Source organism: Corylus avellana, chromosome 11 (assembly GCF_965113065.1).
Source record: "Corylus avellana chromosome 11, dhCorAvel1.hap1.2, whole genome shotgun sequence".
NCBI classification, from domain to species: Eukaryota; Viridiplantae; Streptophyta; class Magnoliopsida; order Fagales; family Betulaceae; genus Corylus; species Corylus avellana.
The window spans coordinates 17,089,736-17,116,425 of record NC_142500.1 but is presented as its reverse complement, the minus strand read 5'-3'; the positions used below and the strand labels follow the sequence as shown (position 1 = coordinate 17,116,425).

General features: G+C 37.2%; 1 pseudogene; it reads left to right on the top strand.

The window, feature by feature from the left end:
• The first annotated feature begins 367 nt into the window (after positions 1 to 367).
• On the top strand, positions 368 to 26,690 carry LOC148583170 (uncharacterized; annotated as a pseudogene).

Below are 26,690 nucleotides of genomic sequence, written 5' to 3'. Positions count from 1 at the left end.
GGTGCCTCCCATGAGTGCTAAGTTTAATGTCTTTAGCCAGACGGTAGTCCTTGCTTACTGTTGTCCAGAAGATGATGCTCCTGCAGATGGTGGTGGCAACTGGTTGACAATGGACTGCATCAATTCTTCTAAGGCGCCTAGGCGTTTGTCCATCAATTCGTTATTTTTCCGAGCCTCCTTTCTTTGGCCAGCCAACTCTCTTCGAAAGCCCGCTATTTCTTCACTAAGTGAGCGGTTTCGTGCTTCACGAACAATTCTCAGGGCCTCCTCCTCAGCTGTCTCTGAATCAACTACAAGTTCATCTTCGACCATTGGCTCGGCCTCATACTCTTCCGCACCAGCTGCAGGTGCCGGAGCTACCTGGGGCATGTGGGAAAGGCTCTTGTTCCATTGGCGAATGCCAAATATGGGAGTAGTAGTGACGGGTTCATCAGTTGCGGTATCCTTGACGCCTTTCTTCCGGAGGATGTAGGAGATTAAGTATGGGAAAGGCAACCCCCATGAATGTGTGGACCCCGCTCCTCCAACGTGCACCCCATTCCAAAATTTGTAAATTTGCTTCCAAATTATGTCAGGAATGGAGTACCAAGCACCTTTATGGAAGGCGTAGAGTGCTTGAAGAAATTGATCCCGCCTCTGACTTTTGTGCCCCAAGGGAAAAGCATTACGGTGTAATACGGAGTCCACAAACCAAAGCCGTTGAGGTAGCTTGGATCGGCTGGCGGCATTATGGTGGGCATCAGCATATATCCCTTCGCACATGTCCTCAATAATTTCCGCCACGTAGAAGCTGTCCGGTTGGTCAGCAAGTTGTGCGGCTTCTGGAGGTTGCTCATCATTGCATTGAAGGGCAGCAGCAATGTCAGCCCGTGTTACATCAATAGCTTTGCCTTGCACTTTCGAAGAGAGGACAGCCAGCCTCCTGCAGTCATGAGACAGGTGGGCATAAAACTCGATCACCAATTTTCTGTAAGCAGTGGGCGTGACCGGCTTGAAAAGCTTCTTGAGCCCCCATCGCTTGAACTCGGCGACAGCCCATTGAGTCCCCTCAAGATTTTCAAAGTCTTTGCGAATGGCGAAAGTGGTCTCAAATAGCAGCTCTCGTTCCTCAAAAGTGGGTGGAGAAGAAATAGCTCGGGTATCTGACCCTCGGGAGAACGAAGCTCGAGTTCTTGACATGATAAGCTTGATTGGGGACTTTTGTCGAACACCTGGTGTGCACTAGAAATAGGCAAAATTGCAAAACAACGCAACTCCGCTCAAAACCCCCTGCAAAAACAGCAAAATCCAACCACAACAAAGCTATGTGGGTGGATGAACACCCACAATTGCAGAAATATGAGAAAAAAAAAAATTTGAAAGTGATCGTGGTTGGGGTGTTGATGGGAATGGGGAATGGGGTGTGAAGTAGAGGTGGTGAAAAGTACCTGGTATGGTTGCCGGAGAAGAGAACCATGTGGTGGTTGTGTGGTAGAGGTGATTAAAAATGGTGGACGAGTGGTTGTGTCGGAGGTGCGTGTGTGGGGTGCTTGGAGAGGTGTACGGCGCAGGGGGAGGGGGAGAAAATGTTGTGGGGGGTGGGGGGAAAGTGACCTAAAATAGGTCACATGGTGTGCTGTCCGAGTGCGATCGATCGCACACATGGTGCGATCGATCACATTCGGCGAAGGGTGTTCGTGGAGTGATTCTGTTATTGCGATCGATCGCAATAACAGAATCACTCCACGCATATATATATATATATATATATATATATATATATATATATATATATATATATATATATTATGCAATTATTATTTTTTTTAATTTTTATTGCATAATGTACAACAACTTCGATCATGATATGATCAAATGATCGATCAAACTTGAAACAATTGAAATTGAATGTTTGATCAGACATCCAATTGGTCCAACTTAGTGCATTCGTTCGATCGATCGTGATAAGATCAAATAATCGAACAAAATTCAAACAAATTAAATGTTCGATCGAACATTGAATTGAACTCTAAGCATTTTATATTATATTAGTGCATTACTTAAATTGATCGGGATACAATCAATAAAACTTGACATGATTGAAGGTTCAATCAAACATCTGATAAAATCAATTCCGATCGATACTATTACATATTAGTTCGATTGATCGCGATAGGATCAATCGTTCGATCAAACATCCGATCGATCATAATGAATTAGTTCGATTGATTGTGATATGATTAAATGATCGATCAAACATCCGATCGATCCTAATGAATTAGTTCGATTGATCGTGATATGATTAAATGATCGATCAAACATCCGATCGATCATAATGAATTAGTTCGATTGATCGTGATAGAATCAAATGTCCGATCGATCCTACTGAATTAGTTCGATTGACTGTGGTATGATCAATTGATAAATCAAACTGGATACAATTGAAGGTTCAATCGAACATTCAATTGAACTGTTAGCTTTTTATATTATCTTAGTCCCTTAGTTATATTGATCTTATATTCCCTTTGGATTTTGTATTATTTTATAATTAATTATAAGATAAATATCAACTTAATGATCTTTATCATAAAAATTTATTAAACGAAAATTTTTAGTTAATATTATAATAATAAAAACATATTATAAGAGACAAATTTAAAATAAATAAATAAAAAAAAATTAAAATTAAAAAATTGGAAGTATATTTTTTGTTTGGAAAAAATATAAAAAAGCCACCAAAAGTACCAGTCGTTTGCAATATAACCCTCAAATGTTCAAAAGATGCTAAAGTAGCCTCTCGAACTACCAAATTGTATAAAAATGCCACTTATTTTTAATATTCCTAGAATACCCCTATTATTTTAACAAATAAATAATAAAATAATTGAAAAAAAAAACGAAACAATTTTTTAAAAAATACAAGAAAACCAATGGGTGAATAAAAACAAAAAAAGAAAATGTTTTTTGGAATAAATAATAAATAATTAATCACTGTAGTTTACCTAAATTACAAATTGCTTCATATCGTATTAAAGTAAAATTAAAGGTACAAAGTTTGACTTCAGGGAATAAACTGTTTATTTTTTAAAAATATCTAAAGAACCGTACATTTGATTTTACTTTGTTAAAAGAATAAGGGTATTATAAAAATATAACAAAATAAGTAGACTTTTTGATACAATTAAAATAGTTTGACAGGCTACTTTAGTCCGTTATGAACATTGAAGGAATATATTACAAACGGCTCATAGTTTGGAGGATTTTTATTTTTATTTTTCTCTTTTATTTTTTTTTTTTGTAAATAAAATACCCCAAATATTTAGCTGCACAAAAAAGTTTACCAATAGCTAGAGGGCGGTAAACTGGCAGGGGTTCTAAAATTTTCGGAACAAAATTTTCACCAACTCCCACACCTCCCGCCAATCGTCTCTCACTCTCATTCTCAGTACTCTGTCTCTCACTCTCACTTTCACCCTCTCCCTCCCTCTCTCTCGAGCTCTCTCTCTGTCACTCACTCCACGCAAGTTTCTCTCTCTCCGACAGCTGTTTCCGGCACACCTCTCTCACTGCCAGCTCTCACTCCGGCAAACTTAACGCTCTCTTGTAGCTCTCTCAGGTATGAGTTTCTCCTAAACCCTTGCAAACCTTAAATGCCTCCCCTATCGAACTAATTGGTTTCATTCAAAAACTGCCGTGGACCCCTAAATTTGGCTAAATGAGTGATTAGTGGGAGGAAATATGAGAGAGCTTTTAATGGGAGCCAGGAATTTAAGACTTGTATTTCATTCCAATTCCAAAAAAAACTTTGACATTTGAGTAAGCCAAAATTATCATGACATTTGAGTTAGATAGAGAAGGTCCGGTATGGGGAAGAAGAGAACAGAACATATAACATCTCGAGAGATGTTTTCTGTGTTAAAGTTTTATAACTGTATATAAAATGTATAGGGATTTTTAGGTGGGTGGTTAAATTAGCTATTTGCCCGGTTGCATGGGTTATAGGTAGATTTTTAGCCTCTAACTCTGGGTGAATAGATATCATATCTATTAGGTGCACATGTACAAATAGATAGTGAAATATGGGCTTTTAATGGGAGCTAGGAAATGTTTCTCATGTGTTACTTTAATTTGTTTTTTGGGCTCTCCATTTTTTCTGTTGATTATTTTTGTATGATTCAATAGAATAGCTTATAATGAGAAAGTTTTTCCAATTCAGTTGATTAAACTGACATCCGATCTTAGAATATTTGATTTTTTCTCTTCCAATTCAGTTGATTAAACGAATAATAAAAAATCTAAATTCTCCTGTTTCTTCAAGATTTTACTCTTTCAAGATTTCATTCTAAATTTACTTTCTTAGTTTGCTATTGAGGCAATTCTTTAGGTCCATTTACAAATGTTTCTCTTGCTGTATCGAAGACATGGAAAGGAAATATATGATAATTTCCAAGGATTAGGCTTTGGAGTTTGGGTCTTAATATAAATGTGGAAGTGTTTGTTTCTCTTTTGTTATTAAATAATGGATTAAAACATCAATTTCTAAAACTTACTCAACTGCTCAACTGATTTTTTTGTCAAATGCTATGGTTGCTGCAACCTATCTTATTTTAACTAAGTCTTTACTTATATTTTGTTCATTTAGAATTGCATGATCCACAAATCACTTCGTTTCATCTTATTTTACCTTGTAAAAAAGGCGCTTCATTTTTAACATTCACAATTTTGTGGTATTATTTTTTAATCTTTGCTTTGAATATGTGTGTGAATCATTAACTAGTCTGGATTTACTAGTAAATGATATAGTATGTAAATCTGTGGATGTATTTACCTAATAATCTGATGACTGAGTTATTGCCCACGGCATCTCTGTCGTTGTGGGCCTTGTTGGCACATATTAGAATCTTTAGTGTGAATGAAGAGAACCATACTATGGGAAATTGGGAATGGCCATTTTCTATGATCCTTGGTATAAATACTATAACCTAAAGCACCATGAAAGTGAGTGGAATGAATGCCTTGCTATGTATTTAGATCCTAACAACAAACATTGGATTATGAATGAGGTCGTTGATAGAAAGAAAAAAGAAGAAGAGAAGTTTGGTAGGATGAGGTACGATTAGGCCCCTCTTAAGTAATTTTCCAACAGGGAGAGGCTTTGGACATGCCCAAATATGGGCGCCACATTTGACATTCGGTTGCCCACTTGCCCCCCGATGTCTCTATTTCATATTTGCTATTCAAATAGCTAACCAGCGATATGATATTTAAGATTACTCATTTGTGACAAAAAAAAAAAATAAGGCAGAGTAGTGTGTATGATTGTAAGGTTCATGATCTCTTTGAATAAGTGAGCTTGAATCCTTAAAATATATATATTGTAAGATTATCCAATCCTTCAATCCTTTCAATCAATTAATTTAATCTCATAATGACTTTTGTATGAGAAGGTCCAGGGTCAAATATTTATAAAAAAAATAAAAAAAATATTGTGAAGATATTATGTAGTTGTCTAGGGTAATTTTGTCAAATGATGTGCATCATTTTATAGTTGTCCATTTTAAGGTCCTTAATCTCCATCATTTTGGTTGGAGTTTGGATATTTGACATTTTGTGCAGAAAAGCACAAAGCTTCAAATCCAAGCGTCAAATCTATAGTGATTGTAGCTAGCTATATATATATGGTTCCTTGATATGATAGAAAGCCTTGTATTTTCCTCATCCCTCATCTTGATAATTTAGCAAAGAAAGAGAAAGAAATAAGTGTTGGCCTTGACTCATCTTGAGCTTCCAAACTTCCAAGTGATGAGAGATTGAAAGCATTGTTAAAAGCTGGAAATCCAGAGCATCACAAGTTGGAAATACAGGCTACAATGAAGTTTTTTCCTTTTGTTTTTTATGGCATTGAATGCCTATCTCAGATCGATCGCAGAGTACTCTGATTCTCAGCTTGAGCTTCTGATCCTGCGATCGATCGCAGTTTGCTCTGATTCTCACATTGAGCTTCTGATCCTGCGATCGATCGCAGTTTGCTCTGATTCTCACCTTGAGCTTCTGGTACTGCGATCGATCCTGAGATCGATCACATGTGCCCTACCCTCGATCCCCTAAGGACAAGCTTTAACATATATAAACACATATACTTTTGTGGTTCCATTAAACCTATCTTCTTCTCTTGTGGTTGTATTAAACCTTGCTTCTTCTCTTATTACTTTTAGATTAGTATTAAGTCTTATTCTTATATTAGGATTGTGTTATTAATTTTCTACTTCACATCTACTTCTGTTATCAAAGTTGGTATGGATTATGATTGTATTGTCTTTCCTATTTAAGTTCAATAAGGAAGCAGCACAGTAAACTTGAAACAAGACAACATTCTATAATAAATATCAAACCTAACAACAATACTAAAAAAATGTAAAACTATCATTGAGCTAAACTAGTAAATAAATTACAAATAGAAATTTGTTCTAAACTAGTAACCCACTTCTAGAATATTTTATTAGGTAACATCGCATTGAGCTAGCATCATTTTGTGTAAATTTGTTCTAAACTAGTAACCCACTTCTAGAATTCTCTCATTACCCATGCTCCTTTTAAACATTCCCTCCCTTAATATTTGAGAACAGACCTCCCATTTAATTCTATTAATTCTTAAGAATCTGATCTTCTAATAGGGACATCAATATGGATAGGAGTTGGATGCGAGAAAGTACTCGATGTTCAGAGCGATTTCAAAAAGGTGTGGAAGAATTCATGGGAATGGCAGTTAAATTAGTTGATTCACGTGATATGACAAAGTGTCCATGCCATGATTGTGCAAATCGATATTATTCTCATATTAGCGAGGTGAAGGGTCACTTGTATATGAATGGATTTACTCCGACATACACTAGATGGATATTTCACGGGGAAGAAGATCATTTTTGGGAAAACACTTCTACAAACATGCACACACATACAAGTGAAATGATGGAGGAGGTTGATGCAATTGAAGAATTGTTAGACGATGTATGTATGGGGACATTTGTTGATGCTAACATCGGAGAATCCTCTACTTCACAGGGCCCCACAACTGATAATCACGAACAAACAAGCTCCTTCTACCAATTTTGGGAAGATGGTTTACGAGAACTTTATCCAGGCTGCAAGAAATTTACACAAATTGCTTTTATACTGAAGATGCTTCATATAAAGGCGTTCTGCAACATGAGTAACAAGGCGTTTGATATGATGATTGACTTGATAAAGACGGCCCTCCCAGATGGAGAGACATTGCCACACTCGTATAGAGAAGCAATACAGTTTAGGCGACACTTGGGATTCGGTTACGATAAGATACACGCATGCAAGAATGGTTGTGTGCTTTTTTGGAAAGAACATTCAGACAAAGTGGTATGCCCAAAGTGTAACAATTCAAGATGGATTGATGGCAAAGGCAAAAAAAGTAATATTCCTCAAAAGGTCTTACGGTATTTCCCAATAAAATCGAGGTTACAACGGTTGTTTATGACAAAAGAAATGGCCAAAGAAATGCGGTGGCACAAAGAAGGTCGAGAAGCTAATGGCAATACTCTCAGATACCCCGCTGATTCTATTGTATGGAAAGAGTTTGATAAAAAACATGAGTGGTTTGTAAGTGATTCCCGCAACGTGCGGCTTGGCTTAGCAAGTGATAGTTTCAACCCATATGGTAATATGAGTACAACATATAGCATATGGGCAGTAATGTTAACGGTGTACAATCTCCCTCCGTGGATGTGTATGAAGAGTCCAAATTTGATGTTGCCCCTTATTATCCCAGGGCCTTCAGATCCTAGAAAGAATATTGATGTATATTTGTGGCCATTGGTTGATGACTTGAAAGATTTATGGAATGAAGGCATACGCGTGTACGATGCATCAAAGAAAGAGACATTTCAATTGCATGCGACATTACTATGGACTATAAATGATTTTCCCGCATATGGAAAATTATCTGGGTGGTCTACAATTGGAAAGCTTGCATGTCCAGTATGTAATAAGAATACATCGTTCAGGTATTTGAAGTATGGGCATAAGGTGTGCTTCATGTATCATCGTCGGTGGCTTCCTCAAGAGCATCCATGGCGTAAAAGAGAAGATTTGTTCGATGGTACAAAGGAGCATAGATTACAACCTGAAGAATTGTCTGGAAGTCAATTGTTGAAACAGCTAAGAGATGCTGAGGGTTTGCAATTTCGAAAAACAAGCGGGAGAAAGAGAAAGTACACAGATGTTGTGTTGAATTGGAAGAAGAGAAGTATTTTCTTTGAGTTGCCTTACTAGTCAAGCTTGAAACTACGTCATAATCTAGATGTAATGCATATTGAGAAGAACATATGTGAAAGTATCTTAGGTACGTTGATGAATATCGATGGGAAGACCAAGGACACAGTCTAGGCACGAAGAGATTTACAGTTGATGGGTATACGTAAAGAATTGCATGTGCAGCCAAATGGTGAAACTTATAGGATGCCGCTTGCGAAGTACACCTTGACAAGAGATGAGAAGAGTTTATGTGAGTGGTTGAAAGGTGTTAAATTTCCTGACGGGTATGCATCTAACATTGGTCGATGTGTGAACAAGCTTCCTGGTAAAATTTCGGGTATGAAAAGCCACGATTGTCATGTCTTCTTACAGCGCTTGCTTCCTGTTGCAATTCAAAATTTCTCTATGTCGGAAATACGAGCAACATTGACCGAGTTCAGTACATTTTTTACGCAGTTATGTGCACGGACGTTGAAAGTTGATATCCTAAAACAAATGAAAGTCGACATTGTAATAATTTTATGCAAAATGGAAAAAATATTTCCGCCAGCGTTTTTTGATGTTATGATCCATCTAGCACTTCATTTACCTCAGGAGGCCGAGCTTGCTGGTCCCATACAAAACCGTTGGATGTATCCGTTCGAAAGAGAACTTGGAAGATATAAGAAGTGGACGCGTAACAAAGCGCGTCCAGAGTGGTCTATTGTCGAGTGTTACTTAGCTGAGGAGAGCTTGACCTTTTGTTCCAGGTATCTTCGGGGGATTGAGACAAGATGGAACCGTGAACGGAGAAATATTGACGTTGATGTTGTAGAAATGAGCCAGCGCTTGGATGTGTTCTCCCAACGAGTTCGGCCGTTAGGAGCAGCTAAATTAGTAACACTGGATGCTAATGATTTTGCTAGGGCACGATGGTATGTGCTTACCAACTGTAACGAAACGGCCTCATATTTGGAGTAAGTTTAGTAATGGCCTTTGTGTTTTACTTGTTACGACATGTTATAATTGTAGGGTTGATGATCATTTACCAATACGTTTATTTTTCATGCAGTGAACATTATAATATGATCAAAAGAGAAGGCGGCCGTGACATTGATAAAAAGCATGAGGCTAACTTTGAACGTTGATTTCATAAACGTTTATACAATAGTGGGCGTACTGCAGACAATGACTCAAAACAATTATATGATCTTGCATGTGGGCCTGATCATCATGTTAGATTGTATAGAGGTTGCATCGTGAATGGGGTTAGGTATCATACGAAAGAATGTGCAGAAACTCGTACTACCCAGAACTGTGGTGTTTCTGTTTTAGGTGAGGACGAAACCTCAATAACGGAGTATTATGGTGAGTTAAAAAATATTCTAGAGTTACATTACCCTGGCCAAAATCTCGTGTACTTGTTTGAGTGCGATTGGTAGGACACTGGGAGTGCAACAGGAGTACGAATGGACCAAGGCTTCACAATTGTAAATACTTCTCGTAAATGGTGTGAATCCGACCCGTTCATCTTAGCATGTCAAGCTTTGCAAGTGTTTTACTTGGATGATCCCAAATTGGGTAGTAATTGGAAAATGGTGCAGAAGTGGATCAATAGAGACATCTATGATATTCCAACAGTACAAAAGGGAGATAATACAGAAGATGACCAAAGACTCAGTGATAACGTATACCAGGAAGGTGAAAGTGTTGGGGGTAATATGGTCTTTGTTGATGAAGCGAATGTTGAAGCCTCCACTCAATTACGTAGAGATGATGCGACAATAGCAATTGACGAATTATATATTCAACTTGATGCAAGCATGTTTACCAACGATAACTTGCCGGACGAGGACCATGATACAAACTTTGATGAGGAAGAGGAGTTATGTAGCGACAACGATATAGACTCTGAACACGAAGAGGACTCTGAACACGAACAATCATCTTCAAGTAACAGTGATACAGATTCTGAATATGAATCTGATGATGAAATGTGTTGAACACATAAGCTCACATTTGGTGTAAGTACAAAGTGTATTAGCATATTTAATGAAGTTGATGCTCTCTCTCTCTCTCTCTCCCTCTCTCTCTCTCTCTCTCTATATATATATATATATATATATTGTGGTGTTTTTTTTTTTTTTTACTAGCATGATTATTGCATGTTTGTCAAAAATATTGAACACGCTATATGGTTATAAATTGACTAATATAATTTTGTGATTTTTGACTTGTTAGCAGATTGATCATAACAATGACAACAACAGGACGCAAATGTGTTCCAGCAGCACGAGGCCTCGGCCAAGGCCAAGGTCAAGGTCGGGGCCTTATTGACGAGCATGAGAGTCCGACTCTCAATTCTGGGTTTGGTGATATAGATATGCAAGTGTCGCCCTCGCCCCTCCTCTTCCTCGAGTCAGTGGATGGGCATCCTTCGCATGAGTCTAATAATCCTATTCACTCAGTGGCAAGATTGGATTCACAGGGAGCCGCCCCTATTGCATCTTGTAAGTTCATGAATTTTATGTTTATGAACTGTTATTTTTGTATTATTTTGGTTTGTTATAGACATTTGACAATATACTTTTCCAAATATAACTTACTACGTTACCATGTTTTGCGTAACAGCTACCACGTCTGTCAGAAGTGTAAGGGGTAAGGCCAAGTGTAAGAAGTTGAGTGACCACGTACTTAAGAATGGTCCCTTAGTGCTAAACATCCCAAATAGACACCGGGCACCTGTAGGCGAGAATGCATCATGGTTTGCAAGCAAGATTGGGGAGATTATTCGTAACATGTGCGAACTCCATCACGGTGAACGAAAAAAGGTCCCAGCTGAAGAAAAGAGCAAGTTGTTATTTCATGTTCAGGTATGAATATCAATGTAATGTTTAATAATATGTTTCGTATGGAAAATTAATGTGACACATTTTTTACCATTGTTTTCTTATCTATTATGTATCAGTCAAACTTCGCACTGAATATGGAACGATACAAGCACATCAAAGTTGTTGAACATAAATTGGGTCGTGCATATGCTAGGCTTCGTTCGAACTTGTATAGAGATCATTACAAGAAATATTTTGACGGCATTGATAAAGACGATGATGAGGAAATTGCCAAGGCTAAGGCTATTGGGAGGGAAAACGTGCCAGCAAGGTATAGTCCTCAACAGTGGAACCTAAAATGTGACTCATTTGATGACGGTAAATGGAAGGTAAATATATATTATTATACTGATTAGAATATTCAAATTGATATAATTTGCATGCACTTGAAGACATTTTATGAATAATTGTGTTTTTTTTTTTTTTTTTTCCAAATTTTATAGAAAAAGTCTGAATGAAATATAAAAAATAGAAGTAAATTGGAAACAAAGCACACAGCTGGGACTTGTTCATTTGTCAACGTCATTTACAAAAAGGTAAGTATCTCGTACCATAATTTAATGAAAGTAACGTTATTTAGTATAAACTTTGATTATATGTATTATGTGTAGGAACAAGAAACAAAAGTGAAGCCTAATCCTGTTGAACTATATGAGGCTACCCATACAAGAAAAAAGGATAAACAGTTTGTGAACGACAAATGCAAAAGTCTATATGTAAGTAACTGTTTACGCTCCGATCATTAAGTTGATTAGTGAAGATCATGAATAGTAAACTTGCATGAAGTATATATTAAACTAAGGCCAACTATGACTTGTGCATCTTCAAATGCAAGAATTAAACCAGTGAGCCTTAGAGGAAGGCAATGTGGAGGGAACAAGTGTAGATGACCGAATGCAAGAAATAGTCACACAACTACTAGGGGCCCGACGAGCTGGGCACGTTAGAGGAATGGGATGCGGTCTTATTCCTACCCCTTTAAGAACTTCATCTCAAGCGTTCACCCACTTCGACAACCACGATGAGTGTAGGAAAAGACAAGAAGATACTCAAAGCGAGCTTCAACAGACTAGAATCGAACTTCATCAGTACAGGGAGAATTTGCAAGCCAACGTTAAGGAAACGAACAAATTGAAAGCCACTGTTGAGTTCTTAATGTCACGTATTGGAGGGTTAGTGAAACTCTATCTATGCATTAATTTTACAAAAACACACATACTAAGTAATCGTTAAAAAGCTTATTGATCATTATATGAAATTTTATTCTTCTTAGGTCTGGAGGGAGCTTGCTTGGAGGTGCATCAAGTGAAGCCAACAATTGAGGGAGCTTTGGAATAACTTTATTTAGGATGTACTCTTTGATAGCATCTATTTGTGATATATTTTTTGATACTATGTATTTGGATAGTTGTTGGTACTTTCTATTTGCTAATGTGTATTTGACTATTTGTTGATCGTGATCTGTTTGGTAATGTATATTTGTTGGTACTTTTTATTTGGTTTATATTATATTAAGATATTCGCAAAATTTTTGGTTCAACAACTTTTAAGTTAGTAAATCTCCCTTGACATGGTTATCAAGGTTAAAGAACTTTGAGTAAACAATGCAAGGGAGTAATAATATCTTTCTAAATTTTATTTTTAAGTGTATGCAGGATGACAAGAGTACAAGAAAGTTAAACCACCCAAGCAGGTTCTCGCTTTAATATATTTCATGAAGAAACACATTTTTAGTAACTCTTTCTCTATCATTTTGGGTTTCATTTTCATTGTCTTCGATATTATATATTGGTTCATTGTGGTAGATTACTCAAATTGCTTATGAGGATGAATTGGCAAGGAAGAGGATGCAGATAAGTACTTTATTTTGGGTTCTAGAATTTTGCTGCCCATGGATTGTAAAACATATATTTAATAGTTTTCTCCCTTGGCAGGTTTGGTTAATGGGGCAGTTCTCACATATTTTTTATGATTTTGATGAGGTTAGTCATTTTGAGTTATGTTTCTTGTGGGCATTTAGATTAGTTTGATTATTTCATATATTAATTGATTCATCAAACAATGTTGTTGTGCACTTAAACATAAATGCAATGTTTCTTATAGAAGTACTCTACGTGCATTTTATTTGCCCATGCATGGAGTTATGTTTCTCCGGATAAGTTTTCCTGCAGAATTCCTTTAGTGTTGGTTTCTTCATAGTGAACTTTTTTTTTTTTTTTTGCCTCAATCTTGTTATTAGGCGCACAGTGCTTATCATGGTGTTGGCATTGTGAAATTGATGGGCCGTAGCAGTAGATATATAACTATGCATGCATCCCTAGCTAGTGGACAAATTGACATATGTTTGATTCCTGAGGTACTTATTACTAGCAATTAATTGGATAGTTATCTTTGTGAGCTGTTACTGATTCTATTGATATGCACATCTAAGGTATCTTTTAATTTGCACGGGCCTCATGGTGTTTTGAGTCATCTGAAATACCTGATTGAGACAAAGGGTTCGGCTGTTATTTGTGTCGCAGAGGGAGCACGGCAGGTGAGTTACGTAAGGAATTCATATTTTCGCTTGTGGGTTAAATACTATTAATTGATGAGGTGATTTAAATTGTGCAGTTCTTTTTTGGCTTCATGAAATACTGTGAAAAACTGCCTGTGTTCATTTCATTGCATTGCATAGATCTTATAACTTCTTCATTATATTTTTCCCCAAGATGAAGAGTAAAATTCAGTATGTCGTTGTTTTTTGATGCAGAATTTTCTTCAGAAAACTAATGCTAAAGATGCGTCTGGGAACATTGTATTTGGAGATTTCGGTGTCCACATTCAACAAGAGGTTGGTGGTTGTATTTTGACTAATTTCATGTGGTCTTCATCTCTCCATGACTCTTGAGACAAGTTAAGTGAGTTGATAAATAATGAGCTGATTGAAAGTCTAATTTTTAACATCAGTTGATATGTGTTGCATGGATAAGAATGGACTGCAGTTTGGCCTTTTAGTTGTCATTTGTCAGAGTTACAAATATGCTATATTTAAGCCTTCAAGATCTTACTCTATTAGTGACTCTTTTTGCTAAGACTAGTCAGTTGACTTTTGATGTTATTTGTGTGAATTGTTCTTCACTTGAACTGGAAATCATTAGAAAACCTACTGATGCTGCGATCGATCGCACTTGGAGTGCGATCAATCGCAAAATTTTGAAACCCTACTGATGCTGCGATCGATCGCACTCCAAGTGCGATCTAGAGTGCGATCGATCCCAAAATTTCGAAAACCTACTGATGCTACAATCGATCGCACTTGGAGTGCGATCGATCGCAAATTTCCGAAAACCTACTGATGCTGCGATCGATCGTACTCCAAGTGCGATCGATCGCCAAATTTTGAAAACCTACTAATGCTGCGATCGATCGCACACTTGTGTGCGATCGATCGCAGTTTTTTTTTTTTTTTTTTTTTTCATTTTTTAGGACCATTAGGGTCCACAAATGTGGACCCTAATGGTCAACTATCAGCGTCCACTTCAAAAGTGGACGCTGATAGTCAATTTTTTTTTAATATTTTTTGGACCATTGGCGTCCACAAAATGTGGACGCTGATGGTCGACTATTAGCGTCGACTAATTCTTTTGTGTAAATCATCTTTAGAGTCAAAACATGCGTCTTTTAGGGTCGATAAAGTGGACGCTAAAAGTCATCATTAGGGTCGACTCTAAGTGGACGCTGATAGTTAGTTTTTTTTTTTTTTTAATTTTTTAGGACCATTAGCGTCCACAAAAGTGGACGCTAATGGTCAACTATCAGCGTCCACTTTAATTTGGACGTTAATAGTTATTTATTATTATTTTTTTAAGGGCCATTAGGGTCCATAAAGTCGACCCTAATGGTTAACTAAAAGTGGACGTTAATGCTTGACTATTAGGGTCGACTTTCGCTTCCGTTTACATCATCTTTAGGGTCCAAACATTGCGACTTTTAGGGGCGATAAAGTGGACGCTAAAAGTGATCATTAGGGTCGACTTTTAAATGGACCCTGATAATCACACATTTGATCATTAGGGTTGGACTATTAGCGTCGACACCTTTAGGGTCGAAAAGTGGACGTTGTTGCCAACAGCGTGCAACAGCGTCCACTTTAGGACCTTTAGGGGCGACTCAAAGTCACCCCTAAAGACCTAATTTCTTGTAGTGCATGTGAGACGCACATGGGATGATTTCCATCTAATTAGACAGAAACTAGTAACGGAGGGCCTGAATTGAAAATTTTTGAAACATTAGGGGGTTACATTGCCAATTTTTAAACATTGAAGTTCGAATTGAAAAACTTCTTAAACTTCATGGGGGCAAAGTGAATTTAACCCATACACTTGCTTTGGGAGTGAATATATTTTTTAATTTCTTCAAGAAGGATAGAAAATTTCAAGTAGACTATTTTAGGTAAATCCTCATCCAGTGAAGTATGGGATCTGATAAGTACAAAAGAGCATAATTTGTTTTTGTTTTTTTGTTTTTTTTCGTTCCCTTGATAGAAGAATGGGCTTCTCATATTAGGTAGTTTTTATCTTATCTTCCTGCCAATGTATGGGTTTTCATGCTCACATTCTATCATTAAAAGGATATTGATTTTGTTTTATGGATGTGCAGATCTTGCATTGATGATGAGAGTAATAGATAAATATATACGATGTTTATAGTTTTGGAGTAGTGACATTAGAAGTTATGATGGGAAGGCACCCAAGGGAGCTTCTATCTTCCTTATCATCAGCCAAATCAACAACAACAATACTAGTTTCAAAGAGTGCATAATTTTTTCTGAAGAACGTGCTAGACCAAGGGACTCCCACAACCCACATGCCTAATTGCGCCAAGAGTAATTGGCATTTATGGTTACTATAACCTTACAATACATGAGTGACATGTTAGAGTCAACGTTTTGTGACATAAGAGTTGTCAAGAATCCAAGCCTGCAATTCCTATCCAATCAACATGATCATAATGAATTAACATGTGACCACAATCATATGTTGGGTCATGGGTGGGATTGCGCACATCATGTGCTCCGGAAATTATCTCAGCGGAATGGGGAGAATGTGAATCTCTCACCAATTTGCAGAAGGATAGAAACAGAATTTATGGAAAAATCCCAGTAGAGCTTGGAAAGTTGACTCAACTAGGCGTTTTAAATCTTGACTCCAACCAATTGTCTGCAAAAATTCCAACCGTACTTGGAAATCTAAACCTGTTGTTGAGGCTCAATCTGAGCAGGAACCATTTGACAGGAGAGATTCCTCAGAGTTTAGGCAATTTGAGTGAGCTTAGCAATCTTGATTTGTCTAGAAACAGTTTGACTGGTAATTGAATAAAGTTTTTATTTTTATTTTGAATTGGTATTATTAAATTGACATGTTCTTAGAATACGTAATTCTCACATACTTTGTTATTCCTACTAAAAATTTAAGACTAAATTACAAGATATATATGATTTTCATTTTTTAAGCTACAAGATATGAATTAAAAAAAAAAATCGAGAAAATATTTCTCGGTTGGAATTTGGTATAATGTTTTTTTTATTATTATCTTGGTTATAAAATGAAAATGATAAGTGATAAGAGCTTATGGAATTGACGATAGAGGCACGGCACAAGCACCTAGTTAGCTTTTAGATCCATCAAATTTTTTTAATGGAAAGTCAAAATAAATAAATAATTTTGATAAAATTAAAGATACTGAAATTATTTTCCTTGAAAATTGAGTGCTATCCATCTAATTTTAGATTACAAATCTTCAAAAGGTACGCTACTTAGACTTTGGATCAAACCTCTTACTAAATCCTGACTGGTCCAAGTTCTCAGCCATGCCTTTGTTGACCCACCTTGCCTTTAATCACAATTATGGACTCACTTCAGGTATTCCCAGGATTTATACTTGATTGTCACAACTTAACCTTCTTAGATTTGTCCCACAATAAGTTCAATGGAATAATACCAGAATCTTTATTTACCAATCTGGGCAAGCTTGAATCCCTTTTATCTTTTTGTTAATTTATTCCACGAACCATTGTCACCAAACTTTTCCCACCTTTCCAAGCTCAAAGATCTTCGTCTAGGACGAAACCATTTCAGTGGCCTTATTCCTGAGGATATTTGAGTAATTTTCAATCTTCTAACGATAAGCTTGTACAACAATTCATTGGAAGGGAGAATTCCTTCTTCAAAAGGCCAGCTCAAGGGCCTCTCGAGACTCGATCTTAGCATAAATAGCTTGAATTCTACAATTCCTTCTGAGCTTGGGTTTTGTACAAACCTCACCTTCTTGGCCCTAGCTACAAATTCATTCACTGGGGAATTGCTGTGATATCTTATATATTTTATGGATTAAAATTAAAAAGCATTTTTTTTGTTTATATATATATATATATTTGAGGACTCTTTTAGTTAGGAGAATATTAGAGGGGTTGTTAGCCTATTAATTAGTTGAGAGCTTTAAGATTTATTGCTTAATAATAATAATAATAATAATAAATTAAAATTTAAAATTTAAAAAAAAAATTTTAAAAAAAAAAAGTGTCAACACTTGAATTCTTTTGGACACCTATTAACCAAGGTGTCTCACCCTTCTCCATGGATTTCATGCATGACCCCACGTGAGGGTGCATGTGGCATGCCTCCTTCCCTAGGTATATCACACTTGTCAAGAGCTAACTCACCCTTCTCCATTATATATTGCCCAAAACTCCTTCTTTCTCTCACGCCACCAGTAGCAAGTTAAGCCTATTTCAGCTTGCTTTCCTCCTTCTCTTGCAAACCACAGTAAGTCCCCTTCTCATTATTTTGCTATTTTATTGAAAGAAATTAGGAAAAAAAAAAAAATTAGTATTTGCTTTTATGAGCATTTTAGGATTCCTGCTAATATTGAAATATTAGTTGTAGGTTATATATATTTTTTTGTTTAGACAGATTTTTGGTGATTAAGTATTATACATCCATGATAATGATAATAGCAATAATAAAATTTTATTTTTATCTCATGAATAAATGTTTAGCACCTCACACATGTATATATATACATATATAGTCATGATGTTATATATATATATATATATATATATATATATAGATATATGTACACGTATGCAGCAGATTGGGAGAGAAATTGATATAATGGGAATTATGTGTGTATATATATATATGTGCATTTATACATGGAGAACCGTGCACCCCCCCCCCCCCCCACACACATATATATATATATATTTTATTGAAAACTTTGACTAAAAATTTAAAAACACTTCTAAATTCATCTTTACAATTTATTTAGGTGAAAGGACGACTCGATCCAATCCGGCGTCAAATCCAAGTAAGGGGACACAACACCAAAACCCCCAACAAATTTTATTATAAATCCTTGAAATAAAATGTTGGGGATTTTTATTCACTTACATGATTTTTAATTGCACTTCCTTTCGTTTTTTTTTTATGACAAGTTTTATTTATTCATATGTCATTGTTTAAGAATTTTCATGCTACAGTTACCATATTTCATGATCTATGCATAACTGCAATTATGAAAAGAGCTCTCAAAATTCATGGCACAGATGAATTTACAGATTATATAAAATGTTATATGTGCACTTATGGTTTTAAATGTTTAACCCGAGACACGATTATAGTGACGATCGGTACCGCATAGGGTAGCATGGCAAGCACACCAAGGGATGGATATGGACAGGTGTGTGCTACCGGCCAGGTGGCCTTCACCTAGGGAAGTTCCCAACCTGGTAGCTGTCCCCTGTGACGACAGACTGAGCATATAGGTCCTTCGGGACAAAGCCAACATGCGCTACTCACGGTAAAAATTGTGGCGTCGGGTTAAAAGGGTAAAACAGCAGTTTTGAAAGAAAGAAAAAAGAAGTGTTTGTATATCTCATAAGTCACTTAATATTCTTGTATTAATTGTCATTTAATTTATTTATTGTGCATAACATCTGCATTGCATGTTTTGTAGCATTTTGGTGTTGTGGCTACTTACTGAGTTGTCGAACTCACCCATTTTCCCTTTAAAATTTTCAGATGCTGCTGTACATTATAATTCTGAGGATGGGTATTTCCGTAGGCGTCCTTGCTATTGAGGACCCTATTGTATGGCCCTATGCTTGGGATACCTGGACCTACTGCTTTGCGGAGCCGTAGGGGTGTTAGAGCTGGAGAGTCCAATGGGTTGCCAGATCAAGCCATTGTTGTGCAGACTTTTGTTTTTGTAGACTGCACAATATTTTTTTGTGATGTTTATATATGGGAGGACACTTGACACATGGGGAGGCTATAACCCCCTATAGTAGTCACTTTTGATTATACCTCCTGACATGGCCTGAAATGTTGTTTTAGGATTCCCAGCTCATGTAAACTATATTTTGTAATGTTCATAGTAAAACACTAATCCTACATAACTTTTGACTGCCTATCTTTACTTGCTACTTAGTATTAATACGATGATCTCTGATAATTATTCCTTATTTGTTGTGATTTTCTTTTAAGTTCGCGTTTCCCCTATTCACCTTAATCGGGGGCGTGACAAGTATGGTATCAGAGCCAAGTCAACTATAAGTTTGACTTGTACTTTCTTAACCTAGGCTTAGGTCAGATTGCATCACTACGCTTACGATTTTTGCAAGTAGTTAGATAGGAAACTCTAATTTTTGTCACGTTACAGAGGCATGACAGAAGGAGGAGAAGGATCTTCTCAAGGTTTGGAAGTTGAGGCTACCTCGGATGTGGCTCAGATGTTTCAAGCTATGGCTAGGCAATTCATCACGGCCATAACTGATCTTAGAAGAGAAGCACCCCGTGAGGAGGAGCGCGGTTGCCCATTCAAACGCTTCGAGCGACTCCCCATTCCTTCGTTCGATGGGAAACGAGATCCTATAGAGTGAGAAAATTGGCTGAGTGATGTAGAAGAGATTTTGCAACTTGCAGGTTGCACAGAAGAACAAAAAGTACAATACACTGCTTTCGACTGTCAGGTGAAGCCAGGCATTGGTGGACTGCCAAAAAGGTATTACTAATTCAAGAACTAGGCCGAGAGGAAGCAATCTCTTGGCCACGATTTCAGAAAGAATTTCTCCAGCAATATTTTCCTAAGATTCTCAGGGACGCGAAGGCTTGAGAATTCATGGACCTCACCCAGGGAAATATGACAGTCGCCCAGTATGCTGGCCGCTTCAATGAATTGGCTCGCTTTGCTCCTTACCTGGTGGCGGATGAGCAAAATCGAGTAAGGAAGTTTGAATAGGGCCTCAACCCACGAATCCATGAACGTATTGTATGCTTTGAAATTCAAGATTTTGTGGAATTAGTCAACAAGGCCTCTCTAGCTGAGGAGAGTGTGAAGAGGAGTGCTTTGGCAATGACAGAAACACGAAAGAGGGCTGCACCTCCACCAAATCAAAACCAAGCTGGATGGAAATGAAGACTGAATGGAAATAATCATGGAGTCAAACCCATAGGAAATGGGTCGAGTTCAGCCACCGGCACGCCTTGTCCGACATGCCAACGCCTCCACTACGGACTGTGTCGTACAGGGACTAATATGTGCTACCGATGCGGTCAGGCTGGTCACTTTGCACGAGATTGCCCAAGGGCAAAAGGAGGTGCTGCATCATTACAGGCAAGGAATAATCGCTTCCACTCAAGCCAGGGTTTATGCCCTCACACGAGGTGAAGCAGAAACGGAGAATGAAGTAGTCACAGGTATTCTATCTCTCTTTATTGGCAAGGCTGTGGTTTTATTCGATTCTGGAGCTACTCATTCTTTTGTATCAGCTAAGTATGCTAGGAGATTTTGTATTAATATAGAACCTATGGAAATAGGAGTACTAGTATCTACCCCGATAGGCAAATCAGTATTATGCAGGAAAATAGTCTTGGGTTGCCCAATTCTTATTGAGGGAAGAACCCTCACTGCTGATTTGATAGTATTTGATATGGAAGGATTCGACATTATCCTCGGAATGGACTGGTTATCAAAAAATCATGCCATCATTGATTGCCACAACAAAGAGGTAATTTTCAGACTTCCAACTGACTCAGAATTCAAATTTGTGGGAACCAAGGTGGGCGCTACTCCACAACTAATCTCAGCAATACAAGCCAAACAATTATTACTAGAAGGATGTCAAGTCTACCTGGCATGCTTGAAGGAGTCACCTCAAGAGGAAAGAAAAATAGAGGAGATAACCGTGGTGCAAGAATTCCTTGATGTCTTTCCAGAAGACTTTCCAGGACTTCCTCCTGACAGGGAAATAGAATTTTGCATTGATTTAATTCCAGGAGCAGCTCCAATATCCAAGGCACCCTACAGGATGGCACCTGCAGAATTAAAAGAATTGAAGACCCAGCTACAAGAATTGTTAGACAAAGGATTCATACGCCCCAGCATATCGCCATGGGGAGCGCCTGTGCTCTTTGTGAAAAAGAAGGATGGTACTTTTCGGATGTGTATTGACTATCGGGAACTTAACAAAATCACCATCAAAAATAAATACCCACTACCTCGTATAGACGATTTGTTCGACCAGCTGAAGGGTGCTCTGATTTTCTCAAAGATCGACCTTCGTTCGGGGTATCACCAGTTGAGGATAAGGAAGGAAGATATTTCCAAGACGGCTTTCCGCACCCGATATGGCCATTATGAGTATTTGGTAATGCCATTTGGATTAGCTAATGCCCCAGCAGCATTCATGGACCTGATGAATCGAGTATTCCATGATTTCTTAGATCAATTTGTGGTGGTGTTCATTGACGATATCTTAATCTACTCCAAAAGCTTGAAAGAACATGAAGACCATTTGAGGTGCGTTTTACAAAGGCTTAGAGAAAAAAAATTGTTTGCAAAGTTCTCAAAGTGCGAGTTTTGGTTGGATAGAGTCACTTTTATCGGCCATGTAGTATCAAAGGATGGCATCTCAGTAGACCCCAAGAAAGTTGAAGCTGTAGTAAATTGGGAGAGACCCACCAATGTACATGAAATCAGAAGTTTCTTGGGTCTGGCTGGCTATTATCGGCGTTTTGTAGAAGGTTTTTCAAAATTGTCTGGATCGCTGACTGCTCTGACAAGAAAAAATGTTCGTTTCTTGTGGACTGATGAATGTGAGCAAAGTTTTCAAGAGCTAAAACGACGGTTAGTAACTGCTCCAATCTTAACACTTCCATCAAAATCTTGTGGATTTGTTATTTACAGCGACGCTTCTAGAAAGGGGCTTGGCTGCGTCCTCATGCAAAATGACAAAGTAGTAGCATATGCCTCTCGACAACTTAAAACTTATGAGATGAATTATCCCACCCATGATTTAGAGCTTGCTGCAGTAGTTTTTGCATTAAAAATCTGGAGACATTATCTTTACGGAGTAAAGTGTAAAATTTATACAGATCACAAGAGTCTTAAATACTTATTCACGCAGAAGGAACTGAATTTAAGACAGAGGCGATGGTTGGAGCTAATAAAGGACTACGACTATGTAATTAATTACCACCCTGGGAAAGCCAACGTGGTTGCAGATGCCCTAAGCAGAAAATCAAGAAGTGAAATAGCATGTTTAAAAGCCTTACTCCATACTCTAAAGACAGACATTGAGAAGCTCAATATGGAGATCGTGATAGGAGAGGTACAAGCGTTAATGGCGAAACTCGAGATTAAATCCACACTACTGGAGGATATCCCTATGGCTCAAAGAAAAGATGAAGAGATCATTCAAATTAAGGAGAGAGCCAACAAGGGACAAGTCTTGGGTTATGGTACTACATCAGATGGTTTGTTCAGATACCAGAATAGAATTTGTGTGCCTAATAACAAGGAGATTTGGCATATGAAGAGGTTCCAGTAAAAGTATTGGATCACAAAGTCCAAAAGCTACGTACGAAAAGCATTCCACTAGTGAAAGTTTTGTGGAGGAATCATGAAATCGAAGAAGCGTCATGAGAATTAGAAGATGAGATACGCAAGAAATACCCTTTCTTGTTTACTAAGAACACTTAGAATATAAGGTATGCGTTAGCGGATACATTTATTTATGTATTTGATAACTATTGCTACATGGTGCTTTTAATATAGACTAAACAAATTCCGAGGACGGAATTTTTATCAGGGGAGGAGAATGTGATATCTTATATATTTTATGGATTAAAATTAAAAAGCATTTTTTTTGTTTATATATATATATATATTTGAGGACTCTTTTAGTTAGGAGAATATTAGAGGGGTTGTTAGCCTATTAATTAGTTGAGAGCTTTAAGATTTATTGCTTAATAATAATAATAATAATAATAATAATAATAATAATAAATTAAAAATTAAAATTAAAAAAAAAAATTAAAAAAAAAAAAAAGTGTCAACACTTGAATTCTTTTGGACACCTATTAACCAAGGTGTCTCACCCTTCTCCATGGATTTCATGCATGACCCCACGTGAGGGTGCATGTGGCATGCCTCCTTCCCTAGGTATATCACACTTGTCAAGAGCTAACTCACCCTTCTCCATTATATATTGCCCAAAACTCCTTCTTTCTCTCACGCCACCAGTAGCAAGTTAAGCCTATTTCAGCTTGCTTTCTTCCTTCTCTTGCAAACCACAGTAAGTCCTCTTCTCATTATTTTGCTATTTTATTGAAAGAAATTAGGAAAAAAAAAAAATTAGTATTTGCTTTTATGAGTATTTTAGGATTCCTGCTAATATTGAAATGTTAGTTGTAGGTTATATATATTTTTTTGTTTAGACAGATTTTTGGTGATTAAGTATTATACATCCATGATAATGATAATAGCAATAATAAAATTTTATTTTTATCTCATGAATAAATGTTTAGCACCTTCACAAATGTATATATATACATATATAGTCATGATGTTTTTATATATATATATATATGTACACGTATGCAGCAGATTGGGAGAGAAATTGATATAATGGGAATTATGTGTATATATATATATATATATATATGTGCATTTATACATGGAGAACCGTGCACCCCCCCCCTCCCCCACCACACACGCACATGTATATATATATATATATATATATATATATATATATGTGTGTGTGCATTTTCCCAGCTCATGTAAACGATATTTTGTAATGTTCATAGTAAAACACTAATCCTACATAACTTTTGACTGCCTATCTTTACTTGATACTTAGTATTAATGCGATGATCTCTGATAATTATTCCTTATTTGTTGTGATTTTCTTTTAAGTTCGCGTTTCACCTATTCACCTTAATCGGGGGCGTGACAATTGCCTTTGTCCTTGACCAACCTGACTAGAATTAAAGAGTTGGGTTTATCTGGTAATTCTCTCTCTGATGTGATCTCACCGTATTTTCTCTCAAATTGGACTGAGTTAATCTCTTTGCAACTTCTGGAGAATCGTTTCACTCGAAGAATTCCACCCGAAATAGGCTTATTGACAAAGCTCCAATTACTTTTTTTGTTTAATAATAACATTTCTTGTTGTGAGTGCACTTGTGAGTGTTGTATCCCACATTGAAAAAATATAAAAGAAAAGAGTACTTAATATACCTAAGTATACCTTAGCCTATTAACTTAGGCTTTTTAGCTAGAGTTGTGTTCAATTAATTATATTAATGTACTATTGATAAAAACTCTATAACCACTTTATCTCCCAACATTTCTAGCTCAATTCCCTCCGAGGCTAGGAGCTTGAAAAATTTGGTGTCATTAGACGTTTCACAAAACCAACTTTCTGGTCCGATTCCTCAAACAGTCTTTAGCCTTACAAACCTTCAAGTCTTACAAGTGTCTAAAAATCAATTTTCTGGCTCAATTCCATCCTAGATTGGGAACTTGAAAGATTTGATGGAATTAGACCTTTAGAAAATCACCTCTCTGGTCCGATTCCTTAGACGTTTGGAACCTCACAAACCTTCAAGTCTTAAAACTTTACTCCAACAATCTCACCGGCACAATCCCACCGGAGAATGGAAATATGGCATCTTTGCAAATTCTTGATCTCAACACTAACCAACTTGAAGGAGAGTTGCCGGACGCCATTTCTCGGCTTGGTAATTTAACGGCAATCTTTCTTTCCTCCAATAAATTCTTTGGCACTATTCCGAGTGACTTTGGGAAGTATAGTCCTCTAATCAATGTTAGCTTTTCCAACAATAGCTTCTTTGGAGAATTGCCACTTGAATTGTTAGCAGCTTTGCTCTTGAATATAGTGAATGGTAACAACTTTACAGGGCCATTGCTAGAGTGCTTGAGAAATTGCAAGCAACTGCATAAAGTGCGGTTTGATGGGAACCGATACAATGGAAGCATTACGAATGCATTTGGAGTTCATCCAAATCTTGGTTTCATTTCTCTTAGTGACAATCAATTTGTTGGTGAAATCTTAGCGGAATGGAGAGAATGTGAATCTCTCACCAATTTGCATATGGACAGAAACCAGATTTCTGGAAAAATCCTAGTCGAGCTTGGAAAGTTGACATCACTGCAAGGTTTAAATTTGGGCTCCAACGAATTGTCTGGGGAAATTCCAACTGTACTTGGAAATCTAAGCTGACTATACAAGCTCAATCTGAGCAGGAACCAGTTGACAGGAGAGATTCCTCGGAGTCTGGACAGTTTGAGTGAGCTTGGCGATCTTGATTCGTCTAGAAACAATTTGACTGGAACATACCAAAAGCACTTGGGAATTGTCATAAATTATTGAGCTTGGACTTGAGCAACAACAACCTGTTAGGTGAAATACCATCCGAGCTTGGTTATTTAACTGAATTGCAGTTACAGTGGAACTCAACAGCAATAGACTCTCAGGAAATATTCCTAAAAACCTTGGAAAGCTTTCAAAATTGGAGAGTGTTAATGTGTCGCATAACCAACTTTCTGGGGAAATCCCATCATCATTTTCCCGCATGGTTAGTCTATGCAACTAATTATGTTGGAAACTCCGGTTTGTGTGGAGATGCAGAAGGACTAACTCCTTGTTACACACATTCCAGAATGAAAGGGCATTCTAATACGACTCTATTAGCTGTCCTCATTCCTATCTGCGGCCTATTAGTATTGCTTGCAACCATTGTTGCTGGACTCCTAATATGTTACCGGAAGACCAAACTCCTGGTTGAAGAAAACAAAACAATTTTAGAGTGTGAACAGAATGTTGAGTCACTGATATGGGGAAGAGAAGTTAAATTCACATTCAGGGATATCGTGAAGGCCACATAAAACTTTCATGAGAATTATTGTATTGGAAAAGGAGGATTTTGAAGCGTTTACAAAGCTGCATTGAAAACCGGTCAGATTGTTGCAGTTAAAAGATTTAACATGTCATACTCAAGTGATATCTCAGCAGCCAATCGCAAGAATTTTGAAAATGAGATTCGGATGTTGACAAAAGTCAGGCTCCGCAATATCATTAAGCTTTGTGGGTTCTGTGCCATTAGGGGATGCATGCACTAGGTTTATGAATATGTGGAGAAAGGTAGTTTGGGAAACGTATTGTATGGGCTGGGAGGGAAAGCAGAACTGGACCAGGGATGA